A 7,371-nucleotide genomic window follows, 5' to 3' on the forward strand; every position below is an offset into this window, starting at 1 on the left:
CCAGTTGCTGTATTCACTTAAGACACATGGTGGTGTGAGGTGTGTCAGAGTAGAACTGTGCTTCCTATGGTTCTACATGGCTGGTTTTTCAGAAGTAGATTGACAGACCTTTCTTCCAAGGTATCTTTGAATGGACCCAAACCTCCAATTTTTCTGTTATCAACCAAGCCCATTAACTATTCCTACCACACGGTGACTCCAGCTAATACCGATTGAGGGCTTATTAGAACCAGACACTGTACTAACCCTACATATAAACTGTTTGCTCAATGAATTCTCACAACAAACCTATGTGATTTTTAAGGATCCCTGCTTTTACAGAAGGGGAAATTGAGGCTCAGAGATGTCACATTACGTGTCTAACATTTCACATCTAAGAAGTGGTGGAGTCCGCTTTTGAACTCATGCTATCAGACAGACCCCAGAGCCCATTTCCTTTCTCATCAGACAACAGCCTCCCTGGCTTATAGAAATTCTATGATGTAATACAAAACTATAATTGACAACATGGCTTTGAGGCTAACAGATGGTTCCTCCGGTGCTTAGTGGCTTACTTGGCTTCTAGTAAGTTCTCAGTAAATATCGAATGAACGTGGATGCGTGAATGAATGATTGGATGCCAAGAATTGGTATAGTCTTAGATCTTTTAAACTTGCTGGAGAAATCAATTTTTCTTCCTTGATCTTCAAAGGAAACATTTAGTTTCAAAAGCCTAATTTCTTGGAATAAGTACAGTCTGAATGCTTCTTTGGCACAAGTATAGTGAGACTTTGTCTCGTGTGCTTTGGACATGGTATCAGGAAGGACCAGTCCCTGGAAAGGACATTATCCTTGGTCAAGTAGAGGGTCAGTGAAAAAGAAGATGATCCCTCAATGAGATGGATTAACAGAGTGGCTGAAACAATGGACTCAAGTCCAGGAATGACTGGGAGTATGGTACAGGGCCGGCCATTGGCTCATTCAGTTCTACTCTGGCCAATAGGGTTACTGTGCATTGGAACCGAACAACAGCAATAACAATTTCTTGGGGATTGGAGTTTGGAAATAACCTTAGTGTTGGCAGGTTGGGAGTATCTTTTGGATTCCAGAAACCCACCCATATGAGCGCATTGTTGTGCACTGTGACTCATAGCAATCCAATAGGACAAAACAGAACTGCCCCATAAGGCACAAGGTAGAAGAATTGGTGCATTTGAGTTATGGTGTTGAAGGAGAATATTTGAAAGTACCATGGACTGCCAAAAGAACGAACAGATCTGTGTTGGAAGACATACAGCCAGAGTGCTCCTTGGAAGTCAGGATGGCCAGACGTCATCTTTCATACTTCGGACATACTGTCAGGAGGGACCAGTCACTGGAGAAGGATATCATGTTTAGTAAAATGGAGGTTTGGAGAAAAAGAGAAAAACCCAATGAGCTGGATTGATACAGTGTCAGCATCAATGGGCTCAAATGTAACATCAATTGTGAGGAAGTCCCACAATCGCTATGAGTTGGTACCAACTTGATGGCACCTAACAACCACAGCAATGAAGTTTACAAGACTGTAAATCTACATTTTTCTCCTACAGAGCGACTGTTGGGTTTGAACCACTGACCCTTTGGTTCTCAGTGGATCACTTTAGCCATTGTGCCACTAGGGCCCCTTCACAGTAACTCCTTCTTTCCACCAAGGTTAGTTTCACCTTAGCTAATTCAGGTCTTTTCTTAGGTTCAACTTGAGGCATTAAGAAAAACAAAAGTTTGAGCACTCCAGTTTAGAACAGACTTTGATGCTATTTATTTTTAATGAATTTATTCTAAACAAGGACCTTGAAGGAACCAATGATCTGTGGATCATTTGCATACTCATGTGGCCATTCATGTATTCATTGGTCCAACTATGGAACAAAGGGGGCGGCATGAATTTTGCTAGAAGTTACTGAAGTGTACATGCTGATTTATGCTCCTGATTCATGTCTGTGGGAGCAGGTGGATCACAGTTGGGAGGTGGAGATGTGGTGGGGGGAAGACAGCTGGAATTTGGAGCTGGTTGGCTTGCATTTGCTCAGTTAACAGTGTCCTCACAAGTCACAATCACAGCTAAGGTATGGTCAGGAACACAAGCCCTTAAGTGGCTGTACTCACAAATAGTTAAACTCCTCTAAAGGGTTTGGGGCACACATCTCCTCACCTATCAACCGTCTCAGTATCTGACATTTTGAATTTACAACCATAGTAAAAAAAAAATCTACTTATTCAGCTATTCTGTGCATTAGCCACGTACATCTGGCATTAAGGAAGGAGAGACATACATAAGACAAGAGGAGCGCTGGCTGTGAGGGTTAAGGTAAAGTCAACTTGGATGCACCAAGATTCTCAGTGGTTTGGTGGTTATATATGATGCAATTTTGTAGTGATGTAGTTATCTACCATTTTCACATAATGCAGATTTTCACATAACAACCTGGTCTTTGGAACCTACCCATGTTGTTCAGTGGGGAGAGGGTGTAGTTGCATGTGAGTTGAGGAAGACCCCAGAAACAGATCACCAGAAGCATGAGAATGTAGTGTTTTGAAGCTAAGGAGTCTTTGGGTCTCAGCTCTGTGACTTCTTACCAATGTGGACATAGAGTCTGTCCAAGGTGAGGTAAGGTGTTTTCATAAACACCTCATGCTTTTTGAGACTCAGTAAGATGGGTTCAAATTCTGACTCCAAGTCCTGAAGCAAGTCTCTACCTTCATGACCCTGCTTCCTGATGTAAAACAACAATGAACATATCTAACCATTCAGGATTGTTGGATGACTCTGCCGAGTTTCTCCTGTAGATAGGCAGCATATAGGGGGCACTTGGGAAGAGTTTCCCCTATATGCTGCTGTTGAATTGGTCTGCCATTCCTATTGACTGTATGCACGATGGAAGAAAACGCAGCCAGGTTCTTACCATTTCCATGACTGGACCATTGTGATCCATAGGGCTTCCATGGACTGGCCCATCAGAGTGGTGCTGGGAGTCTGGCTCACAGTCAGCAGCGGCGGTGGCACAGTGCACACCACACCCGACGTCTAAGCCCCAGCAGTAACAGCTGGTGAAGCATCAGAGACACCCCGACATCACAGCCTCTGTGCTGGTGCAACCACCTTTGCTCCCTCGGGGCTCCCCACTTCGCTGGTATCATGGCTGATCAGCTGACCGAAGAGCAGATTGATGAATTCAAGGAAGCTTTCTCCCTATTCGATAAAGATGGCAATGGTACCCTCTCAACAAAGGAACTTGGGACTGTCATGAGGTCACTGGGCCTCATGCCTAGCATAAGCTAGGTTAAAGGATAGATCAGTGAAGCGGACGCTGATGGTAACGGCACCATGGGCTTCCCAGAATTTTTGACAAATTTTGACAACACAGGCAGCTAAAAGGAAATCCACGAGGCATTCCAAGTCTTTGACAAGGGTGGCAACCATTACATCAGTGTGGCAGAACTACGCCACGTCATGACAAATAGGAGAAAAACTGACGGATGAAGAAGTAGACAGAATGATCAGAGGAGCAGGCATTGATGGTGGTGGGCAAACCAACTACAAAGAATTCGCCCAAGTGAGAACTGCAAAGTGAATGCCTATTTTCAACTCCTTTCCCCCTCAAGAAGAATCAAATGGAATCTTTTACTTACCTCTTAGAAAAAAAAAAAAGAGTTAATTTATTCATTCTGTTTCTGTATAGCAAAACAGAATGTCAAAAGTGCCTTCTGTCCACATATACACAATCTGCATGCACTGGCTGCTGGTCCTGTCTCCTGAAGATCAAGGTACACATTTGTTTAACAATGGAAATACTTGTCCTACCTTAACAATAAGGCAGCACTTACTGGGCTCCTTCATGCTCCATTTGTTGATGTTGAACACACTGGGTGGAGTGGCTAGTCTCCAAGTGTGTAGCTTGATGACTGAACACCGTCAGGCATTTGTATTAAAAAGCAAAGAAAAAAGTCAAAACCTGTAATAAAAAGGACTTCCTTCCCAGTTCTCCCTAGGGTGGAAGCTTCATTCCACTGAAACCTATTTAATATCACAGCAACATGCAAGGTTTTTAATCTTCCTCTTCCTCTAGTCAAGTTCTGATTATGAAGCCATCGAGGCTAGGTCACATGGGGACTGTCTGCAAATTTGGGTGTTCTCGTGCATCTCCCCTCACTTCCTATCAGCTGGATGCTTCACTCTCAGCTCTAGCCCTCTGTGGCTATGTCTTTGTCCATGGGCTCAGGTGTAAGGGTGTAATTTTCATGGAAGCAGATTTCCACATCTTTCCCCCATGGAGTGGTTAGTGGGTTCAGACTGCTGACCTTGTGGTTAGCAACCAAGCGCTTATCTAACGGTCTGCCAGGGCTCCAACCCTGAACTGTAGTTTCATGACTAAGAGAAAAGGGAGCAGATGCTAGTTGCTTTTTTATTTTTTTACCCTCTTCCATAAATAAAGTAAAACTCCTTACAACTGGACCAATAAGCAACATCGTGATAAACAGAGTAAAGACTGAAGTTGTCAAGAATTTCATTTGACTTGGATCCATAATCAATGTCCATAGAAGTGGAAGTCAAGAAATCAAAGGACATATTGCTTTAGACACATCTGCTACAAATGACTTCTTTTAAAGAGCTCAAAAGCAATTGTCACTTAGAGACTAAGTTATGCCTGACTCAAGCTATGAGATTTTCAATATGTATGCAAAAGTAGGACAGTGAATAGAAACGTCAATCAAAGAAGAATTGATGGTGTTGTGAAAGAATACTGAATACTGCCAGAAGAACAAATCTGTCTTGGAAGAAGTACAGTTGGCATGCTTCTTAGAAGTGAGGGTAGTAAGACTTCATCCCATGAACTTTGGGCATGTTATCAGAAGGAACCAGTCCCTAGAGAAAGACATCATGCTTGGTAAAGTAGAGGATCAGGGAAAAAAGATGAACGCCTTCAAGGAACGCCAACGGGCTTAGAACAGTGATTGTGAGGACGGAATGGACCACAGCACATTTCTTTCTGTTGGGCAGAGGGTAGCTATGGGTTGGAACCAACTCAATAGCAACTCACAATAACCTAAACACCCTCCCCTGAACAGAGCAAGACTACTCTCCAGAACATTCTAAATGGTTTTGCATGATTTTCCAGGACCTGTAGATTCTAGATTTTAATAGGATTTTATTTTTAATCCATAGCCCTGTCTCATTTATTTTGTCACAAATAAGGGCCACCACCTGGGCTTGACTCTGAAGTCTCGGGTCTTCTTTCCGCCTGGAGGATTTTATGTGGCCCCATAAAATCGTCCCTTGTAAGGGACTTAATGGGCACTAACTGACAGGAGCTCTGGTAGCGTAGTGGTTACGAATCGGGCTGCTAATCTCACGGTCAGCAGTTCGAAACTACCAGCGGTTCTGCAGAAGAAAGATGAGACTTTCTGCTCCCATAAAGATTTACAGCCTTGGAAACCCTGTACAGGGTCGCTATGAGTCGGAACCGATTCCACAGCATACAACAACAAGTGACAGATTATGCTATGAGCTCTAATGGTGTACTGGGTTAAGCACTAGGCGGCTACCCCCAAGGTTGGTGCTACTCAGGAGAAAGAGGAGTCTGTGTGCTCCCCAGAAGTGTTACAGTCTCGGAACCCCTACAGAGGGTCCCTGTGAGTCAGAATGGCTTTGATGACAGTGGGTTGTTTGTGGCTGTCACCCACTGTGCTACAATTTGGTTGGTGCTGATTCAGACCTAACAATGAAGCTGCAAGAAATTTCCTCTAGAATTCAGTCAGACAACTGTGGGTTTGTTTTGCTTTTTAAATAGTAGCTCGGATATTCAAGATCGCTGTGCAAGTTCCTGAGCCAGGAAATGTGTGAATGGATCCCTGTAGTTCTGGTCTGAGTGCTTCAGTTAGTCTGTTCTTACTGCACTGGTGCTGGTGTTTTAGACCTGGTGAGCACAAGTTCAAATCCCCACTCTACATTTCCCCCTGCTGTTCCAGGTCTACTACAGAGAGCTGCGAAGAGACTTCAGACACAGCGCAAGTGCTCAGTTGCTAACAATGGACGTAGTGAAGAAGGCATTACAATAACTGTAACCTTCATTTTCTCACCTGTAAATTGGGGATAATAATGAAGGTCCTGGTGTGGTGCTGTAGGATAAGCACTGGGCTGCGAGGTCACTACAAAATGCAAAGTTGGTGGTCAAACCCACTAAACCAAACCACTCCTTGGAAACCCTATTCAGGGTTGTTATGAGTTGGAACCAACTCACCGGTGCTTAACAACAACAACCCCATAGACTTGTTGGGGAGAGCATATGAATTCAAGTGCATCTTTCAGTGCCTGGCACATAGCAGGTGTTCAGGAAGAGTATAGACCAAACCCCAAACCAAACCAACTACTGTCAAGATCATTCTGACCCACAGCAGCCCCATTGGACAGAGTTGAACTGCCCCATAGGGTTTCCAAGGTTGTCAATCTTTACGGGAGACAACAGCCTCAGCTCTGACCCATGAGTGGTTGGTGGGTTTGAACTGATGACCTTTGTGGGTGAATAGTGCAGTGCTTGTCCTACAGCATCTTAGGGCTCTTTCCAATAAAGATTAGAGTCATGAGGTACAACACTGTCTGTGACAGGATAATATCCATGCGCCTACAGGGAAGCCCAGTTAATACCACTATTATTCAAATTTATGCATCAACCACTAAAGCCAGTGATGAAGAAAAATAATAGAAGAATTCTACAAACTTCTTCAATCTGAAATTGATCAAACATGCACACAGAGAGGGAGAGGGGCTGTGTGCTGACAACTGGGGGGCAGGCTTGTAGGGTATTCTCTTTGGTTGGTTGATGATGCATGGAGGGGATTGTAACCATGGCAATGAAACAATATATGATAAGATGAATGTAAAACTAATGCTCTCCCATGTAAACTATCACATAATTCACAATAAAACATGAAAAAAAATGCAATGAAGATGTATTGATCATTGTGGTGATTGGAATACAAGGGTTGGGTGCAAAGAGGAAGGATCAGTGCTTGGAGAATATGACCTTGGTGATAGAAATGATGCTGGAGATCGCATGATAGAAAACCAATTATTTGTTTATTTCAAATACCTTCTTCAGACAGCATAAGAGACGATTATATATATGGACTTTACCAGACAGAATATATAGAAATCAAATTGACTACATCTGCCGAAAGAGATGATGGAAAAACTCCATATCATCAGTGAAAACAAGGCCAGGGGCAGACTGTGGAACAGACCATCAATTACTCTTTTGCAAATTCAAACTGAAGCTGAAGAAAATGAAAACAAGTCCACGAGAGCCAAAATATGACCTTGAATATATCCCACCTGAATTTAGAGATCATCTG

General features: G+C 43.3%; 1 pseudogene; it reads left to right on the forward strand.

Annotated features, from left to right (window-relative positions):
- The first annotated feature begins 3,157 nt into the window (after positions 1–3,157).
- Positions 3,158–3,593, forward strand: LOC102839585 (annotated as a pseudogene).
- Positions 3,594–7,371: the final 3,778 nt, after the last annotated feature.

This window comes from Chrysochloris asiatica, unplaced genomic scaffold, assembly GCF_000296735.1.
Source record: "Chrysochloris asiatica unplaced genomic scaffold, ChrAsi1.0 scaffold00102, whole genome shotgun sequence".
NCBI lineage: Eukaryota > Metazoa > Chordata > Mammalia > Afrosoricida > Chrysochloridae > Chrysochloris > Chrysochloris asiatica.